Source organism: Triticum aestivum, chromosome 2B, assembly GCF_018294505.1.
Source record: "Triticum aestivum cultivar Chinese Spring chromosome 2B, IWGSC CS RefSeq v2.1, whole genome shotgun sequence".
Lineage (NCBI taxonomy): Eukaryota > Viridiplantae > Streptophyta > Magnoliopsida > Poales > Poaceae > Triticum > Triticum aestivum.
The window spans coordinates 584,538,297-584,559,155 of record NC_057798.1 but is presented as its reverse complement, the minus strand read 5'-3'; positions in this window follow the sequence as shown (position 1 = coordinate 584,559,155).

The window sequence follows — 20,859 nt, the reverse complement described above, 5'->3', positions numbered from 1 at the left end:
TATTCACACATGTATTATGTTTCCGGTTAATACAATTCTAGCATGAATAATAAACATTTATCATGAAATAAGGAAATAAATAATAACTTTATTATTGCCTCTAGGGCATATTTCCTTCAAAATCTGGAGTCAAAACAAGGTCTTCAGAGCAGACAATGCTACCTGCTGAAGCAGATATCTTGCTGGTTACAGAAAGCTCTTCAGAGGAGGATTCAGAGGCAGATGACCAGTCCTATTATCCCCCTGAGGTGTATGCTTAAACTTGGCAGGGTTGTATTACTCATATCATGCATATGTTGTATTGCAATGCTTAGTTTTTACATCATATACACAATATTGAATGCCGTCTCCTTAGCTGACACATCATATATGCGATTGCCCTCTGCTCACTTCCTTAGTATATAAATCATATATTTGAATTATATCATGCCATGATGTTTACATAGACAACATGTATCTGAATTATGGCATGCCAACCCATTTTCTAAAGACATAATATAGTTATATCATCTAATCCTGTTTACATAGTCATCATATTTTAAATTATGTCATTCTATCCATGAATTATATCATGCCATCATGTTTCCATCGACAACATGTTTGTGATTTATGCATGCCAACCACTTTAACAGACACATCACATATTTATATCATGTCATCCTGTTTACATAATCATCATATTTTGAAGTATGTCATTCTATCCTATTTAGTTAGCCATCATACATGTGAAATTGTGTCATGCTATCCTGTTTAATTAGCCATCATATATGTGAAATTATGTCCTGCTATTCTGTTTGGTTAGACAACATAAATGTGAATTATTTCATGCCCTGTTTTCTTCCCAACTATTCATTGCACCTGTCTATCTTACAATGTCTGTACATTCAATTACTTTTATTGTTTATCAGCCATTTTGATTGGAGGGGGTGAAGGCAGTATTTGTGGGAGTAAAAACACGGTCTTCAGAAAAGATCGTGCTACCTGTTGATGCAGATAGAACCACGGTTGTACTTGCCCAAGAACCAGCCCCACCACACATGACCCAGACTCACACAGATTATACCCGTACCCAGTTGGACAGAGAACCAGCTACACCCCTTCTAACCCCAACCCCACGAGATAGTAACCCAGTTCCCATTGAGGGAGTCCTGGATTAGGGGGTGTCCGGATAGCCGGACTATGACCTTTGGCCGGACTCCCAGACTATGAAGATACAAGATTGAAGACTTCGTCCCGTGTCTGGATAGGACTTTCCTTGGCATGGAAGGCAAGCTTGGCGATACGATATGAAGATCTCCTCCCATTGTAACCGACTCTGTGTAACCCTAGCCCTCTCCGGTGTCTATATAAACCGGAGAGTTTTAGTCCGTAGGACGAACAACAATCATACCATAGGCTAGCTTCTAGGGTTTAGCCTCTCTGATCTCGTGGTAGATCAACTCTTGTACTACCCATATCATCAATATTAATCAAACAGGAGTAGGGTTTTACCTCCATCGAGAGGGCCCGAACGTGGGTAAAAACATCGTGTCCCTTGTCTCCTGTTACTATCCGCCTAGAAACACAGTTCGGGACCCCCTACCCGAGATCCGCCGGTTTTGACACCGACATTGGTGCTTTCATTGAGAGTTCCTCTGTGTCGTCACCTTTAGGCCCGATGGCTTCTTCGATCATCAACCACGACGCGGTCCAGGGCGAGACTTTTCTCCCCAGACAGATCTTCATGTTCGGCGGCTTTGCACCACGGGCCAATTCGCTTGGCCAACTGGAGCAGATCGAAAGCTATGCCCCTGGCCATCAGGTCAGATTTGGAAATTTGAACTACATGGCTGATATCCGCGGGGACTTGATCTTCGACGGATTCGAGCCACGGCCGAGCGTGCCGCACTATCACGATGGGCATGATCTAGCTCTGCCGCCGGACAATGCTCAGAGCGCCGCTCAGGTGTCCGCTCCGACCCTTAGTTCGGAGCCGACCGCGCCAATCAGGGACGGACAGTTGGACGCCACCTCGGGGGCTGCAATCTCTACGACGATCGAGCCGAATACCAGCCTTGTCCTTTGTGAAGCTTGTGACTCCAAGGTGCCGGACTCCTTTCCGAACTCCGAATCTTCCGCACCCCTTCCGATCGAACCCAACGGGGCTCCGATCATGGAGTTCACCGCCGCGGACATCTTTCAGCACTCGCCCTTTGGCGACATACTGAATTCACTAAAGTCTCTCTCTTTATCAGGAGAGCCCTGGCCGGACTATGGTCAGCAAGGTTGGGATACGGATGACGAAGAAATTCGAATCCCACCCACCACCCACTTCGTAGCCACTGTCGATGATTTAACCGACATGCTCGACTTCGACTCCGAAGACATCGACGGTAGTGATGCCAATGAAGGAGACGACCAAGAACCAGCACCTATAGGGGACTGGAAAGCCACCTCGTCATATGACATATACAAGGTGGACACCCCAAAGGAAGGGAATGGCGATGGAACAACGGAGGATGACCCCTCCAAGAAACAGCCTAAGCGCCAACGTCAGCGGCGCCGCTCTAAATCCCGCCACAGCAAAAACGGCGATTCCAGCACCGGAGACAATAACACCCCGGACAGTGCCGAAGACAACCCCCTCCAACAGGATTCAGCGCAGGAGGATGGAGAAGCCAGCCCTCATAAGAGAGCGGCAGATAGAGAGGTCGAGGACGACAATTATATGCCTCCCTCCAAAGACAAGGCAAGCCTCGACGACGACGAATTTGTCGTGCCAGAGGATCCCGTCGAACAAGATTGTTTCAAACGCAGGCTTATGGCCACGACAATCAGCCTCAACAAAAAACACCAGCAGCTTAGAGCTGACCAAGATTTGCTAGCCGACAGATGGACTGAAGTCCTGGCGGCCGAAGAGTACAAACTCGAACGCCCCTCCAAGAGATACCCAAAGTGCAGGCTGCTACCCCAACTAGAGGAGGAAGCAACTAAACCTACATCACCAGCATATGATGCGACTGATCGGCCACCCCGTGGCCGCGACAGAGAGGCCTTTCGGCCCTCAACTCAAGCCGCACCCTGGCGCCGCTCAAAAAGTACCAAGGCATGGGGAAATGCACCAGACCTGCGAGACATATTGGAGGACAAGGAAAGGCAAACAAGATCGATCTACGAATCGCGTGGGCGCCCCACGACACATGACGATAACCGTCACACCGGATATGGCAAATACGGCCAGGGCGAACACAACAGACAAAGCTCATCCGGGCTACATCGTGATATAGCCCAGTACAGAGGCGCCGCACACCCACTATGCTTCACAGATGAAGTAATGGATCATCAAATCCCCGAGGGTTTTAAACCCGTAAACATTGAATCATACGATGGCACAACAGATCCTGCGGTATGGATCGAGGATTATCTCCTTCACATCCACATGGCCCATGGTGATGATCTACACGCTATCAAATATCTCCCGCTCAAGCTTAAAGGACCAGCTCAGCATTGGCTTAACAGCTTGCCAGGAGAGTCAATTGGTTGCTGGGAGGACCTGGAATCCGCATTCCTTGATAACTTCCAGGGCACCTATGTGCAACCACCAGACGCCGATGACCTAAGCCACATAATTCAGCAGCCAGAGGAATCAGCCAGACAATTCTGGACGCGGTTCCTAACCAAGAAAAATCAAATAGTCGACTGTCCGGACGCGGAGGCCCTTGCAGCCTTCAAACATAACATCCGAGACGAATGGCTTGCCCGGCACCTAGGACAGGAAAAGCCAAAATCTATGGCAGCCCTCACGACACTCATGACCCACTTTTGCGCGGGAGAAGACAGCTGGCTAGCTCGTAGCAATAACATGACCAAGAGCCCTGGTAATTCGGACACCAACGGCAACAATGGCAGGTCGCGTCGTAACAAGCACAAGCGCCGCATTAACGGCGACAATACTGAGGATACGACAGTTAATGCTGGATTCAGAGGCTCTAAACCCGGTCAGTGGAAAAAGCCATTCAAAAGAAATACTCCAGGCCCGTCCAGTTTAGACCGGATACTCGACCGCTCGTGCCAGATACAAGGCACCCCCGAACAACCAGCCAATCACACCAACAAGCATTGTTGGGTGTTCAAGGAGGTAGGCAAGTTAAGTGCCGAACACAGAGACAAGGGGTTGCATAGCGATGACAAGGAGGAGCCCCGGCCGCCGAACAACAGAGGACAGAAGGGCTTTCCCCCACAAGTGCGGACGGTGAACATGATATACGCAACCCATATCCCCAAAAGGGAATGGAAGCGTGCTCTCAAGGACATCTATGCGTTGGAGCCAGTCTCCCCAAAGTTCAACCCATGGTCCTCCTGCCCGATCACTTTTGATCGAAGGGACCACCCCACTAGCATTCGTCACGGTGGATTTGCTGCATTGGTTCTAGACCCCATCATTGACGGATTTTACCTCACTAGAGTCCTCATGGACGGCGGCAGCAGCCTGAACCTGCTTTATCAGGATACAGTGTGAAAAATTGGTATAGATCCCTCAAGGATTAAACCCACAAAGACGACCTTTAAAGGCGTCATACCAGGTGTAGAAGCCACCTGTACAGGCTCAGTTACGCTTGAAGTGGTCTTCGGATCCCCGGATAATTTCTGAAGCGAGGAGTTAATCTTTGACATAGTCCCGTTCCGCAGTGGCTATCACGCCCTGCTTGGACGAACCGCATTTGCAAAATTCAATGCGGTGCCGCACTACGCATATCTCAAGATCAAGATGCCAGGTCCTCGCGGAGTCATTACGATCAATGGAAACACCGAACGCTCTCTCCGAACAGAGGAGCACACGGCGGCCCTGGCGGCGGAAGTACAAAGTAGCCTCTCAAGGCAATTCTCCAGTCCGGCTGTTAAACGTCCGGACAACGTCAAACGCGCCCGAAGTAACCTACGACATAACCGTCTGGCACGTTCCGAGCAAGCATAGCAGTGCGGCCCCAACCCCAGCCCTCGCGAGATTGCGATACCAGTAGCATGCGTACATAATTACGCTCTGGAAATACCATGGGCATAAGGGGAGGGGCACAACCATGGCACGCCCAGAATGCGGCTCAACCGCACTAGGGGCTCCCAATTTTGCCATTTCTTCTTTTTTTATTTTATATATACTTTCAGGACTCCACTATTCGGAAGGCCTGTCCGGCAGTACAATCGCCGAACACACGATGCAACAGCCAGGGAGACAACATGCCACATCAAATGTCCAGGTGGTCTTTATAACGAGCTAAATACCTGTCTTACTTAAAGTCTCACAGCTTGCCCCTGGAGGGGGACATGTCAAATAATCCCATCTCTCGCGTATCGCACTATTTGTATTGTTCTGCTCTTATAGCAGCCCTTTTAATAAACAATACATAGCTCTTGTCTATTATTACACTCATTTTTTATATAAATATGCTCAGTTATGACATTATGCAACCGTACACTTTGGTACGGCCAATACACCAGGGGCTTAAGTACCCCATAATACGGTGTGAGAAGACCGAACACTCTCATGAGTGCGGCACCCCGAACTTATAGCATTATATGCATCGGCTCCGAATCATGTCTTGGGTCAATAGTTGGGTTTGCCCGGCTCCCATGTTTTGGTACCTTACGTTCCGCTATGTCGGCTAAGGTAGCGCTGGGAGAACTACTGCGATTGTGCCCCAGTTGAGCTGGGTTAACACCTCAGTAGAGAAAGCTAAAACTGACCGTCATGATAGGGCGAGAGACCGGTCGCTGTTCGAGAGGTTTTTCGAGTCCTTAAAGACTTATGCCGCTTAGAGCGAGGAGCTGGCTTTGTCCGGCCTAGGCGTGGATAGCGCCCCGAACTCGGTCTTCCGAATACTAGGGGCTTCGCCGAAATTTAAAATTATAGAATTCTATGGCTAAGTGAGAGTGATAAAGCATTATAAGTCCGGTTGCCTTGTTCGTTGTGCTGAGCGCCTCCCTCGATGGACCCAAGAATAGGAACAACAGCGCTCAGGTTTATTCCGAACACCCCAGCACTCGTGGCATGGGGGTAGAAGCCGACAACTTGCATCTCTTAGATTTAATAAACGGCCGCACAGAAGGTAATATTTTAAATTCAAAAAGCATTACTTAGCGCATATGAACAAGTTTTCAGCGCACAGGATAAACACGAGCGCGTTTACTCAAAAATTACATCCCTGGTACATTCATCCGCCACATGATGGGCACCCTTCAGGACGCTCTCATAATACATCTCGGACCTGCGATGCTCCTTCCCCTCCGGTGGCCCCTCTGTCACCAGCTTCTCAGCATCCAGCTTGCCCCAGTGCACTTTAGCACGGGCAAAAGCCCTATGGGCGCCTTCGATGCAAACGGAGCGCTTGATGACTTCAAGCCGGGGACAGGCATCCACCAGCCGCCGCACCAGCCCAAAGTAGCTCAAAGGCATGGCCTCCCCAGGCCACAGCCGGCCTATAAGGCCCTTCATGGCCTGTTCGACTGCCTCATGAAGCTCGACTAGCTGCTTCAGCTGGTCGCCCAGGGGCACCGGGTGTCCGGCCCCAGCATACTGGGACCAGAACACCTTCTGCGTCGAGCTCCCTTCCTCGGCCCGGTAGAATGCGGCGGTGTCGGATACACTGCAGGGCAGATCTGCGAATGCTCCTGGAGAGCTCCGGATTCGGGTAAGTACCAGGTAATTTACTTTCATGTGCTTGCTTTGCATAAAGAATGTCTTACCTGCCGCAATCCTTTTCATCGCCTCAATTTCCTGGAGGGCTTTCTGGCTTCGGCCTTGGCAGATTTGGCGCTTTCAAGTGCCGAGGCAAGCTCGGACTCTCGAGTCTTCGAGTCAAGCTCTAAACTCTCATGTTTTTTCACAAGAGCATTGAGCTCTTGCCGCACCTCCGCCACCTGCGCCTCTCGTTTCTCTCACTCAGAGCGCTCCATGGCTGCATTGTCTCCGGCCTTGGAAAGCGCTTCCTTCAGGGTCGCCAGCTCGGTCGTGGCCCCTGCAACATTCACGTTGGTCCTGTCATTATTTTCAACTAGGTATTTATATATACACTTACATAAGGTACTATATACCTTCTTTGTCCTCGAGCTTCTTCTTGGCAAGGCCGAGCTCGTTCTTGGACCGCCCGAGGCTCTGCTTCAATGCATCAACCTCTGCAGTCAGTGCAGCAGATGTCAGCAGCGCAACCTGCATTCCCATATTGACATATTTATGTTAGACTCCTGCGTATATCTTTTTAGATCCTCAGTCCAGTTTTTCTTTCCGAACACCAAACTGAGCATCAGGGGCTACTGTCTATGCGGTAACATTTTTACATGTTTTAAATACATACCTCAAAGCCTTTTAGGAGGCTGGTACAGGCTTCTGTCAGCCCGCTCTTGGCGGACTGAACCTTCTGAATCACCGCACTCATAATAGTGCGGTGCTCCTCGTCGATGGAGGCGTCGTTAAGCACCTCCAGCAAATTGTCCGGCGCCTCCGGTTGGACGAAGGCCGCCGGCGTCGTAGGCTTGCCCTTCTTGCGAGGGGGCCGCCTGCCGGACTCCGGAACCACTGAAGGTTCCGGAGCGGTGTCCGGCCCAGGGCCGGACTTAGATCCCTCTGGGGCTTCATCCCCTTTGGGCCTCGGGTCCGGGAGGTCGCCTTGCGGCGCCTCCAGGACCACCACCTCCTGGTTTAGCCCCTTCTGGGACTCCACCTCGGCATCGTCCGTAGGGCGAGGGGAGGAGGCCGCCAGAAGTGAAGCGCTATTCACATCCGACGAATCCAGGGAGCCGCTCGACGAATCGCCGAGCTGAGCCTTGGGCGGACTGCATGATTGAATTCAGCGTCAGAAGGTACTGTACAATAGAGGAACACCATAAGTTATTCTGGTATCCGTATACTTATGATTTTGCCAGGGGCTTGGCCCTGGATGGCCATTTCTCTCCGCCGTAATCGGCGTCGGAAGCGTAGTCCGGAAGAACGGTCTTCCCCTTCTTGGACCCTCCGGCCTCCCCAGTTGGGGCAACCTTCCTTTTCTTTCCTTCCCCCGCTGGAGGGGGAGATGCTTCTTCTTCCTCCTCCTCGTATTCAGAGGCGGAGTGCGCTTCGGGGTTGCCGGGCGATGAATCCGACACCACCAGCCGCCGGGAACCCTTTCAAGTCCCCGTGACCTTTTTCTTGGCCTTCTTCTCCGGCACCACGTGAGGTGCCGGAACCAGCAGCTTTGCCAAGCGGGCGTCTGCTGGGCCTTCGGGCAAAGGAGCCAGACAGTCGATCTGTCCGTCCTTCTTCTGCCAGTCCTATTAAAGGAATGGGAGTTTAGATCCCGCATAGAGTCAAACTATGAAAAACAAGTACCCTGTAATGGGTAAATTAAGCTTACCGCGCTGGCTTGGCGCTTCGCGCAGAATCCGCGATCCTCAGTAATGGGAGGGTGAACCTCGGAGCTCTTGAAAAGCACCTTCCAGGCATCTTCGTGCGTTGTGTCGAAGAGCCTGGACAAAGTTTGGTGTTGGGCCGGGTCGAATTCCCACAAATTAAAAGCCCGTCGTTGACACGGGAGGATCCGGCAGAAGAGCATGACCTGGACTACGGTGACAAGTTTCACCTTCCTGTCGATCAGGTCTTTGATGCAGGTTTGGAGTCCGGTCACCTCCGCCGAATTATCCCATGATAGGCCCGTCCCTTTCCATGAGGCGAGCCATGTGGGGATGCCAGATCGGAACTCGGGGGCCGCTGCCCATTCAGGGTCACGCGGTTCGGTGATGTAGAACCACCCCGATTGCCACCCTTTGATGGTTTCCAGAAAGGAGCCCTCGAGCCATGTGACGTTGGCCATCTTGCCCACCATGCCGCCTCTGCACTCTGCTTGTCGGCCGCCCACGACCTTCGGCTTGACATTAAAGGTCTTCAGCCATAAGCCAAAGTGGGGCTGGATGCGGAGAAAGACCTCGCACACGATGATAAACGCCGAGATGTTGAGGATGAAGTTCGGGGCCAGATCATGGAAATCCAGGCCGTAGTAGAACATGAGCCCCCGGACAAAGGGGTGAAGTGGGAGCCCAGTCCGCGGAGGAAGTGGGTGAGGAACACCACCCTCTCATGGGGCCTAGGGGTGGGGATGAGTTGCCCCTCATCTGGGAGCCGGTGCGCGATGTCGTTAGACAAGTATCCGGCTTTCCTCAACTTTTTGATGTGCCCCTCCATGACGGTGGAGGCCATCCATCTACCTCCCGCTCCGGACATGATTGGAGAAGGTTGAGGTGGGAAGTGCGGACTTGGGCGCTGGAGCTCGAGTGTGCGGAAATGGATAAGCAAAGGAGGAAGAAGGCGTAGATCGAAAGGGTGAATTCTTATCCCCTTATATGGGCGACCGAAGCTGCGTCCCCCCACCAGCCTAGTAAAGCTCGCTTATCTCCCAAGCGCCGCGATTGATGGCACGGTTGGGTTACCCACGCCCGTATTTATGAGAATCCCGGAATGAGGGGACACGATCTCTGCTTTGACAAGACGTGCCATGGAAACCGCCTCGCTAAACACGCTGAGGTGGGACAGTAAAACGATTTGAATGAGGGCTTGGCTATGGCATGACGTCACGCTACAGAATACGTCAGCAGATTAGATTTGTGCAGATATTATTCTCTCTACGGTGGTATGTGGAACTTATTTTACAGAGCCGGACACTATCCTTGTGTTCAAACATCTTCTATGAAGTATTCGGAGGAGGAACCCGCCTTGCAATGCCGAAGACAAATTTGCGCGCCGGACTCATCGTCATTGAAGCTTGGTTCAGGGGCTACTAAGGGAGTCCTGGATTAGGGGGTGTCCGGATGGCCGGACTATGACCTTTGGTCGGACTCCCGGACTATGAAGATACAAGATTGAAGACTTCGTCCCGTGTCCGGATAGGACTTTCCTTGGTGTGGAAGGCAAGCTTGGCGATACGATATGAAGATCTCCTCCCATTGTAACCAACTCTGTGTAACCCTAGCCCTCTCCGGTGTCTATATAAACCGGAGAGTTTTAGTCCGTAGGATGAACAACAATCATACCATAGGCTAGCTTCTAGGGTTTAGCCTCTCTGATCTCGTGGTAGATCAACTCTTGTACTACCCATATCATCAATATTAATCAAGCAGGAGTAGGCTTTTACCTCCATCGAGAGGGCCCGAACCTGGGTAAAAACATCGTGTCCCTTGTCTCCTGTTACCATCCGCCTAGACGCATAGTTCGGGACCCCCTACCCGAGATCCGCCGGTTTTGACACCGACACCCGTTGACACAACACCATCTCCACCACAGAGCACCCAAACACGAGCAGTTAGTAAGTCAATTATAGTGCCCAAAGCACGAGGACCACCACTCTGAACCCCAAGTCAACGCTTAAAGTAGAAGAAGGATTGTTCTCACGTCAGGTTCCGTAGCTATGGTTCATACTACTTTGCTCTTGCATCACTATATTTACTCATACCAACTAATTTCAAATTTGAAGGATGCAATTGAAACTCCAATGGCGCAATAGGTATGTTTTAAAGTTGTTTCTTTAACGTGTTTGCTGTTGTAACTTGCTCTATGTTGATTTCAGTTTCAATTGAATAAACAATTATGTTCTCATGCCATGCACATTACAAGTGTTGTTATTGCTGTGTAGTTTCCCACACTTATATTCTGTCTATGCTGCTTTGTCTTAAATAGATATGATTCGAACTGTATCTATCTTGATTTTGCAACATAAAGTAGAATGATATAGACCATACAGTGACCATACTACATAGATATATGTTTGTTTCATGTTGTTATCATGTCCACCTTACTACTGAACTGGTTTACCAAAATGAGTTTCATATACTACATTGTAAACCAGTGATGTGTTTGTTTGTTTCTCTTTTAGATCGCAGATAAAATATTGGAGAAGAGTACCCCGTTATGCAATGGTAAAGGAAGTAATGCAGATAAGGTTCAAGATAGTGAGACATCCCTGTTGGTCTCCAAGAAAGCTGATAAAAACTATATTGAAGACACTGAGACAACCCCAAAGTCCTGTATTGATGTAGTGTCGAGTTACTGACTACTACTGCTGGCACTAGCTCTTCGAACTCGTTGCCTGAACCAGTTCGGCTTCTTGACTCTCAACTTCAAGTTGAAAGACATCGATCGGATGTTATGCGTCAGGAAGCCGAAGGACTGAGGAAGTCCCTGCAGAATTCAGATGCATACTTTCTGGTGCAACAGCAAGTGCTGGAGGATTTAAGCGCCAAAAAAGAAAAAGTTAATAAGCTTGCTAAGCATCTTGCCAGCATTATGGGTACCCAGGATATTGTTTCTTGAGCTCTTTGAAGTGGTTTCAGTTCTGGACTTGTTTTGCTGCGGCGTTTATATGTTGTTGTGTTCCCTATATTTGCACTGGTGGTGAACTTTGATGCCCAGTGGATGTAATATGTGTAATAGCCGTGATATCCTAGCGTAAGTTGCTTGCTTATTTATTTCCTTATTGTCTTGTTTATTTCTTTGCTTGTAGTAAGTGCAGTTCTTTTTCCGCGGTTTGCTAGTGGCCGCAATAACCTATTTTTTAAAACTAGGCCACAATAACCATGGGCTACATATTTATTGTAGTTACCATTTCTCTCTTACGGGCCGTAGAAACAATGGGCCATCTATGGGTTGTAGAAACAATGGGCCTTATACAGGTCATAGACACAATGGGCCTTCTACGGGCCGTATCATCAATGGGCCTTCTACGGGCCGTATGATCGGTTGGCCAAACATGGGCCAATAATAGACCGCATTATGGCCGTAAACGGGCTAGAGTTGGAATCGTCTGTTCATGGGCCGGCCATAACGTGTCGTCGTTAATCGGCCATATTTGATGACGCTATGAAAACGGCCCAACGTATTAATGGGCCACAAACGGGCCGACTGTAACCTCGGACTGAATTTGGCCCACAAGCAGAAAATGACAGTAATGGGTCGTAAGTAAATGAATGTTGGAAATGAGCCCAAGAATAAATGGTCTCTGAGAAGGCCGAAAGATAACATGGGCTGGAAACGGCCCAACGTAATAACGGGCTGTTAATGGGTATAAAGTGATACACTGTTCATTACGGGCCAGTTTCACCAAGGGCCGTTAATGGGTATAAAGTGATACACTATTCATTACGGGCCAGTTTCACCACGGGCCATTAATGGGCCAAGAGTTACAAAGGGCCTCATATGGGCTGAAAGACGTCATGGGCCATACATGGGCTAGAAGTTAAAACGGGCTGGAATCATATTGGATGGCCCAGATGACGCTACTGGGCCTAATTCGGATAGGGCGTAATGGGCCCTAGTTTGCGGGCTGTAAATGGGCTATATGCGAACATGCCGTTAATAGGCTTTCCATGGGCCGGCCCGCCACCTTTTGACCAAGTCGAACGGGCCGACCTTTTCACAGGAATGGGCCTCTGTTGGGCCATGCCACGTGTCGACGTATCATAGGCGCCTTCTGTCCAATGAGTGGATGACATCTGTCCAACAGTGAGCCGGCACGTGTTTTCTCTAGCCAATGATGATTTTACACGTAGAAAATCCCCATTGGTCGGGGCTGTTAACGGGTTATCGGATCCAAAACCGGATCCTATAGCTTAATGGTGTTCCATTATGGTGGATGCCACGTATCGGTCACCCTTGACGAAAGCACTTCTGTGACGCGCGATTTATCGTCATGGAAGTGGACACTTCCGTGATGATAATTTTGGTAATGTCATGGAACACTTCTACGACAGCACAAGTATGACTATCTTGATTCTCTCATAAAATCGTCATGGATGTACATGCATGACAGAAAACGTGACCTACTATGACAAACACGTATCATCACGGAAGTGTATTTTTTTGTAGTGCTATAAGCTACCTCCAGGACTTCCTCCACTTTGCGGAATGACCACGACCCTAGCACACCTCTACCGAACAAGGCACCATACCGCGTCAACCCTGACGAGACAAAAGAGATCCAAAGGCAAGTGTAACATCTCATGGAGAATGGGTATATATGTACACGAGAGCTTAAGTCCATGTGCCATTTTGGTCATAGTTGTGCCTAAGAAAGATGGTAGTTTCCGCATGTGTTCCTATTGCCGTCCCATCAATGCTATCACCGTTAGATATCTTCACCCCATTTCACACCTAGACGACATGCTAGATGAACTTAGTGGTGCCACATTTTTATCCATAATTGATATTAAAAGTGGTTACTATCAAATTCGTGTTCAAGAGGGTGACGAATGGAAAATGGCTTTCAAAACCAAATTTGGCTTATATGAATGGTTAGTAATTCCTATGGGTTTATACGAAGCGCCTAGCAATTTCATGAGAGTCATGCATTATGTTCTGTGAAAATACATTGGCATTTGTGTTATGGTCTATTTTGATAACATTCTTGTGTTTAGTCATTCTCTTAAAGATCATGGCACGCACCTTCGAAACATCTTGCAAGTTCTTAGAAAAGAGCACTAATATGTTTCCGATGTATCTATAATTTATGAAGTATTCATGCCATGTTTTGTCAGGACCCCGATCCTAAGTCACACCGATCTAGCATGTAACACATCATATCACCTTGCGGCCTCACGCATGGTATTCCCACGGGTGCCACCTTACCTGGCCCGGGACCGTTTGCGCCTTTTGGCTCACGTATATGATAGTGCCGCTAGCATCCATATGACAAAGAATCCGGGCTAACATGGCTAGTCGTGAACCAAAGTGGCACTAACTTACAGGGACAGGCATACATGACCCAACAACGATAGGTCCAATAACTGATCACAGGGACCAATCGATGAAGATATCATCTTTCTTCAACTAACACACCAACACCAGGATATCCCTTTGAAACGAACTAAGTTAGGTAAGCTTTTATCTTCCAACTCTCCAAGTTGTCGTTTAGCTTAACCAACTAGCTCAGGGGTATCCAACACGGATTCTTGGAGAAAGGGTGGTTTACAGGAATAACCCAACTTGATCACGAACTCAACATAGCGGTCAGGTGACAACCTGGTAATACTTCCGAGAAGATATACGAAAAATCACGAACCACCATATGTCACTAAGCTCGAGAACAATCTTGCTTTTCAGGCAAGACGATATGATCAAATGAGCGAGGATTTGACAAAATCCTAACTCATCAATCAAAGAGTGCACTAGGAAATAAGGACTAGGTAGCACAATCTATCTTAGAATGATGATTCAATAACCAACATGCTAAGAATGAGAATATTGTCCATTTACTACCAAGCAACTAGTTGCTAGGGGTATTGATTTCACACATCATAGTTCACCCCTCGGCATTCCGGTTGCAACAACACGAAAGACGAGAAATGAATAATGAGGGCGAGAAGTATCACTGTATCAAGAGTTCATAGGAAGGTGTGCAATTCCCATGATATTTTGATATAAAGATGGTAACACTCCAAGGTGGAACAGAACAAAAACTGGGTTAGTATTTTGATCTGCGGAGTATGACTACTTTGACCCAATCCTAGATATGGTTGGGGTACTGGAGTTCATTTCTTCTAGTCATTCTGGAATAGAATGGCTTGAAGGAACACATGAATAATAGACATCGATGAGCATGAATACATGCCACGCTCTTAACTATCAAATGATAGACGGAGGTCAGATAACAACTAAGAGGGACAACCCAGAAGAACATATGATTTTTTGAGTTGTGGATGCATAGATTAATATGTTGAACAAGTTCAACATATTTCTTCCAGATAACCTATACAGAAAGGTAGAACTGGCAGGGTCACAACATAGAATCGAGAACTCGCCAAGAGCACCCTGGTTGTGATCTTTTGGTTCAACGAGGAACTTCTGCCATAAGTGCTTCATAGTATTTGGAAGAAGGAAATATCATGGACTTCGAGGACTATTGCAAAGGTTAATAATAACCTAAAGGAACGAGCAAAAACTATCAACATGAAGCAAGTAGGGTGAATCTCGGGTTCAAAACCCAGGCGTAGAATACCTACTACTAAGTGGCATCACGGGATGCTTTCGAGAATAAAGGCCAGAATCATCACACTAGGACACAAATCATGGATAGATTAGTAGATGATCCCCTAAGACACCTAGGGTCATAATAATAACTCCAAAATATATGTCGAGGTAATAGAATACCTCAACTCAGCGTTTAGTGTGCTTAATCTGGCCCAAAGAAACATCGGGAAGGGAAAGGGGGATTTGCAAATGCATCAGACTATTTAGAAACCTGGGATGACTCGGACAGCATAACGGCTGTAAATGCTCGAAAAGGTTTGAGACATCTTGAAAAGTGGTGGCATAACCTCTCGATCATCATAATATCAAGGTTTTGAGATTAACTATGAATACACGGAGACAGTAGGAACTAAACAGAGACCTAAATCCAACAATCCTATAAGTCTACGGATTAGTAACACATGATCCTGATAGAAGGAAGAGAAAGCCTAGTTCTTAACCCTGTAGGAAAGATAGTATGACTCGGATCAGAAGGGCATAAGGTAAAGGAGTAAAAAGAGCCTTACGTTCCATCCCACAATCAATTCCCTTATATAACTAAAGAATTTCTAGACTCAACTTCGACCAGTTTGGCTTGGTAATCCTACATGCAGTCAGGCTCTGATACCAAAGCTGTTAGGACCCCGATCCTAAGTCACACCGATCTAGCATGTAACACATCATATCACCTTGCGGCCTCACGCACGGTATTCCCACGGGTGCCACCTTACCTGTCCCGGGACCGTTTGCGCCTTTTGGCTCACGTATATGATAGTGCCGCTAGCATCCATATGACAAAGAATCCGGGCTGACATGGCTAGTCGTGAACCCAAAGTGGCACTAACTTACAGGGACAGGCATACATGACCCAGCAACGAATGTGTCGGTCATCAGCGAGTGAATCCGGGCTGTAGCAACTGGGCTAGAAGGACTCCGGCAAAATGGGCTGTAGCAGGCTAACAGGACTCTGGTAGACACCGCGTGACATTTCCCCGAAGGGACAGACATAGGAACGAAGAAGGACACATGCCGGCCAGCCTAAGTGTTCCGGAGCAGTAGCAAGCTACCAAGGCTCAGTGGAAGCACTAGGAGACATTTCCCGGTAAGAGAGGCTACCAAGGATAAACAACTAGATAGTCAGATCCCTCACATACCAAGCATTTCAATAACATTCACACAATATGCTCGATATGTGTAAATACAACATGGCATCACAACATGACTCTACAACTCAAGTATTTTATTCAATAGGCTCCGAGGAGCGAGATATTACAAGCATGAGTCTCATGACCCAACATTCAAAGCAAACAAGTCAAAGCACAAGAGGAAGCTTAACATGTCTGAGTACAGACATCTACAAATGAAAAAGGTTGAGAAGCCTGACTATCTACCAGATCCTACCGAGGGCACAAGATCGTAGCTAAGGTAACAAGCTAAACGTCGAAGTCCACGCGGAACTACTAGCGAGACTGAAGTCTCTCTGCAAAAACATAAATTAAGCAATGTGAGTACAAATGTACCCAGCAAGACTTACATCAGATCTAACTACATATGCATCATTATCAACAAAGGGGATGGCGGGGTTTAACTGCAGCAAGCCAGCTTTGACTCGGTGGCTATCCTGAACTACGACTGCAAGTAACTCTTTGAGGTGGCGCACACGAGTCCACATATTCACCATATCAATACACCACTATGGATCCGTTCACGTCTCCCTACGAGAACGCCATCCATAGCACTCACGCTTATCTTGCGTATTTTAGGGTATCCACTTTCACTTGTCTATGAACTGTACAGGCAACCCAGAAGTCCTTTACCGCGGACACGGCTATTCGAATAGATCATATTAACCCTGCAGGGGTGTACTTCTTCACACACGCTCTCACCACTTACCGCCGTTTACACGACATGTACTCGGAACCTTCAAGCGGAAGCCCAGCGAGGGTGTCGGCCACGACCTGACTAACCACACAAGTCTCTCGTCCAGGTTTATCGCCTATTCGGGTTCCATCCGCAAGGAGATCCAGCCGGGGTGTCGCTCATGGCCCCAAACGATGTGTGCAGGGTTCCCAAGCCCACCATCCGGGTGCTACTTGGTACACCGGGTCACTGTGCCTAGTCTGTCCCAAGCCCACCTGTACCGGGTGCCACTTGGTAGACTACTAACACTACCTACAAACACCAGAAACTAGTTGCAACTCCTGGACAGAGATCGAGTTGATTAATAAGTCGAGAGGGTCAATTAAGGATCCCAATGTGTGGTAGTAGCTGTTCATGGATCACAAACACAGAACTCAGTTCCTGAGGACGGCTGCAATGAGACAACCCACCATGTACTCCTACATGGCCTCTCACCGCTACCTTTACCAAATCATGTTCACACACTTAGCTCTCAACAGTAGGACATGTTCACCACATTCCAATTCATCCCCGATGAATCAGACCTGACTCAACTCTAAGCAGTAGCAGGCATGACAAACAAGCATGAAATAGTAGGCACATCAGGGCTCAAACAACTCCTACTCATGCTAGTGGGTTTCATCTATTTACTGTGGCAATGATAGGTCATGCAGAGGATAAAGGGGTTCAGCTACCGCAGCAAGTAACAGATGAATCGTTGTTGTCCTAATGCAGTAAAAGAGAGCAGGAGCGAGAGAGTGGGATTGCATCGGAATGAACAAGGGGGTTTTGCTTGCCTGGCACTTCTGAAGATAGTATAGTTCTTCATCGGTGTCATCGATCACATCGTCGGTACACGTCTACTGAGAGGGGACAAGCACCGACAAACAAAGAAGAAACACAATCAATGCAATGCAATAATATGATGCATGAATGTGACATGGCAATATGCTGTTGATTGAGCTAATGCAACTAAAAACAAGTTAAATGGAGTTGGTTTGAACACTAGGTTCAAATTCAAACTCCATATGTGATTTCTTAAATGCCATTTAATTGAATTGTCCTAAACAGTAGTCATAAGTTGTTCTAACATGCATGAAAATGGTACAGATGGATATATTGGATTTTTCTGATCATTTTTCATATATAAATTATTTCATTCTGAGTTACGGTTGAATTTATATGAATTTTTGAAGTTTTGGATATATTCTGGAATTTCCTATATAAGAATAAATCCAGTAAAAGATTAATTGCGTCAGCACTTCGTCAGGGTGACGTCAGCGGTCAACGGGGCGGTCCAGGTCAAACTGACCAGTGGGACCCATATGTCGTGTCTAACTACTAACCTAAGTTAATTAGTACTAATCTAATCCTAATCCAACTTAGTTAAGGCCCCGGGCCCACATGTCAGTATCAGCAGGCTAATTAAGTTTAATTAAAACTTAACTGAAATTATCTGGGGCCTGGGCCCACTTGTCATTGACCCAGGGGAGGTCAAACCCCAGGTCAAACACGCCGGTGTTTAGCCGCCGGCGGCAGCAGACGCGGTGGGTCTCTCGGGCACAGGCTGTGGTGCCCCATTTGCAGCGTGGCTGGGCTCGTTCGAGAGCCCAGACCAGCACGCGTCGGGTGGTGGAGCCAGCCAGGCCTGGGGCGGCCGGAGGCGACGACGGGGAGCTCGGCCGCGGCGGCCGGAGCTCGGCGAGCTCGGGCTCGGTGTTGTGGTGCACGGGAGCAAGAATAGCTGGGTGCTACGGGCTCCTACAGACGCTATGGTTGCATTGGCACGCTCATACGCGGTGCGGGTGGGTTCTGGCCACGGCAGCATCATGGCCGGCGGCGAGGAACTCTCGGGCTCGACGGAGCCCGCGGTTACAGGAAGAAATCGGCATCAGGGGGAGAGAGGTTCGGTGCGGAGGCTCACAGCGAGGCCAACGAGTGCGAGGGCGAGGTCGGGGACGCTCTATAGCTCCCGAATCGACAGCGATGATCCACGGCGACCGACGAGGGGAACGGTGGTGCTGGCGGCGTCCAGGGGCTTCAAGCACCAAGTGGCCCGGTGAGGAGGAAGCTGGCAACGATATGGATCTCAGGAACACGGAGAGGGAGCGAGGGAGTGGCTGGCCGTGGTGTTTCTCAGCGGAGTGGCCTTGGCGGCTTTGTCCATGAGGGGAAAAGAGCAGGGGAGTGAGAGGGAGAGAGCAGGGAGGCAAGGGAGCGGCCGAGGGGGGGTGTGTTGGCCGTTTCCTAGGCACGAGAACAGGGCGAGGGGGAAGCAGGAGGTGGAAGCAGGAGGTGGAGCTCGGGCGCGCGCGCGTCGGCACGCCTCTGCCTACTGGCAGAGGTTGAAGACGGTGGGGAGTTGGGCTGGGCCTCAGCCACAGTGCTGGGCCAGGTGGGGCGCTAGGTGGGCTACAGGTAGGTGGCCCAGGTAGTTCTTCTCTCTTTCTCTTTCTTCTGTTTCAGTTTTCTATTTTTTTCCTGTTTTGTTTTGATTTAGTAAATATACCAAACCATTTGATAAAATGCTGAAAATAACTGTGGGCACTTGTGAAATTATTCCCAACAGCCCTCAAGTAGTTTCAGAATTTTTAGAGCATTTAAAATATTTATAGGATTTAAATGCCCTAATTCAAATACAATATGAGTTAATTTAAAAATCCAAAAATGATCTAAGAATATATTCATCATTTTTGGCAGAGGTTTCCACCTTAACCAGAAATCATGAACTTTTCTTAGGGACATTTTTGGTTTATTGAAAAGATTTTATGGTTGACCCTATTTGATTTAATTTTGGTGCTAGGGTTTGTCAATCCCTAATTCAACTTAAATAAAATTTAAACATGATGCAACAAGATGCAACACCAGGCAGTACCAGAAGCTAGGGATGTGACAACTCACCCCCACTAAACAAGAATCTCGTCCCGAGATTCAAGACGTGAGGTAAGTAGACAGAGGGGACACAAAGCTAACACGATCTTCATGATACAATTGCCCTTCTCGAAGATGTCGATTCATTTCTCAAATTGATCTTGATGTCTTTGCTTTCAAGACCTTCATCAAACACGAGGACAGAGACAACTCTACAATGATGTATCATCTTAATGATCACAAGATCAACTTACGAAACGAGACGTAGAAACATCTCTCAAGCTGAGACACGAAGCACACATCTAAAGGAATGGAGTGGAACAGATGACGAGGGTTCACTAGGTAGACAACAATTCCACACCTAAGAGGGTGGTGAACGGTTGTCAACGTAGCGAGAATTTGAGTTGCCATGATACCATAGCGAGACACCTCGGAGAAGGTGACTCGTGGAACCATTACCTTAAGTGACAAAAAGAATTACTTTTGATTCAGAGAGCATTGAAACTCTTCATACCAGCCTGAGGCAATTCAAAATTGATCGTTTGTCATATCCAGTTTGGAACAGAAATTACGGTTATCGAACAACTTGGCAAAAGGAAGGCACATTCAGATTGATACTAAGGATATAACCTAGTGTCTGAGCGTGCTCTTAAGAACTTGAGCATTTCCATATTCATCAAGGTTTTACCAATATCCGTGTCAAGGATCCTAGCAACACAACGTACTACCATGATGAATACCGGTGGAAGAGATGCAGATGCAAAGGAAGATAACACCGTCTCAGATTTCACCTTGGCGGGGCCAAGGAAACAAAATCTGGATGATCGACTGAGAGACATTTAGCACTCCGCTTCTAATGTTCTCCTTGATGTGCTAGCATACCCATTTATTGAAATGGTTTGATATCTAGAACATCAAGTAAAAGGTCGGACTTCAGGAACACAAAAATCATATGGCACAACTAGGGAGTAAATCCTATGAAGTCCTTATGGGAAGGTGGCCAACTTCTTCAATCAAGATATTACAATAACAGGTCTTCCGGCTGGGTGTGTTGGCCACGACATCCACTTTACCGGGTTACAGAGAGACCA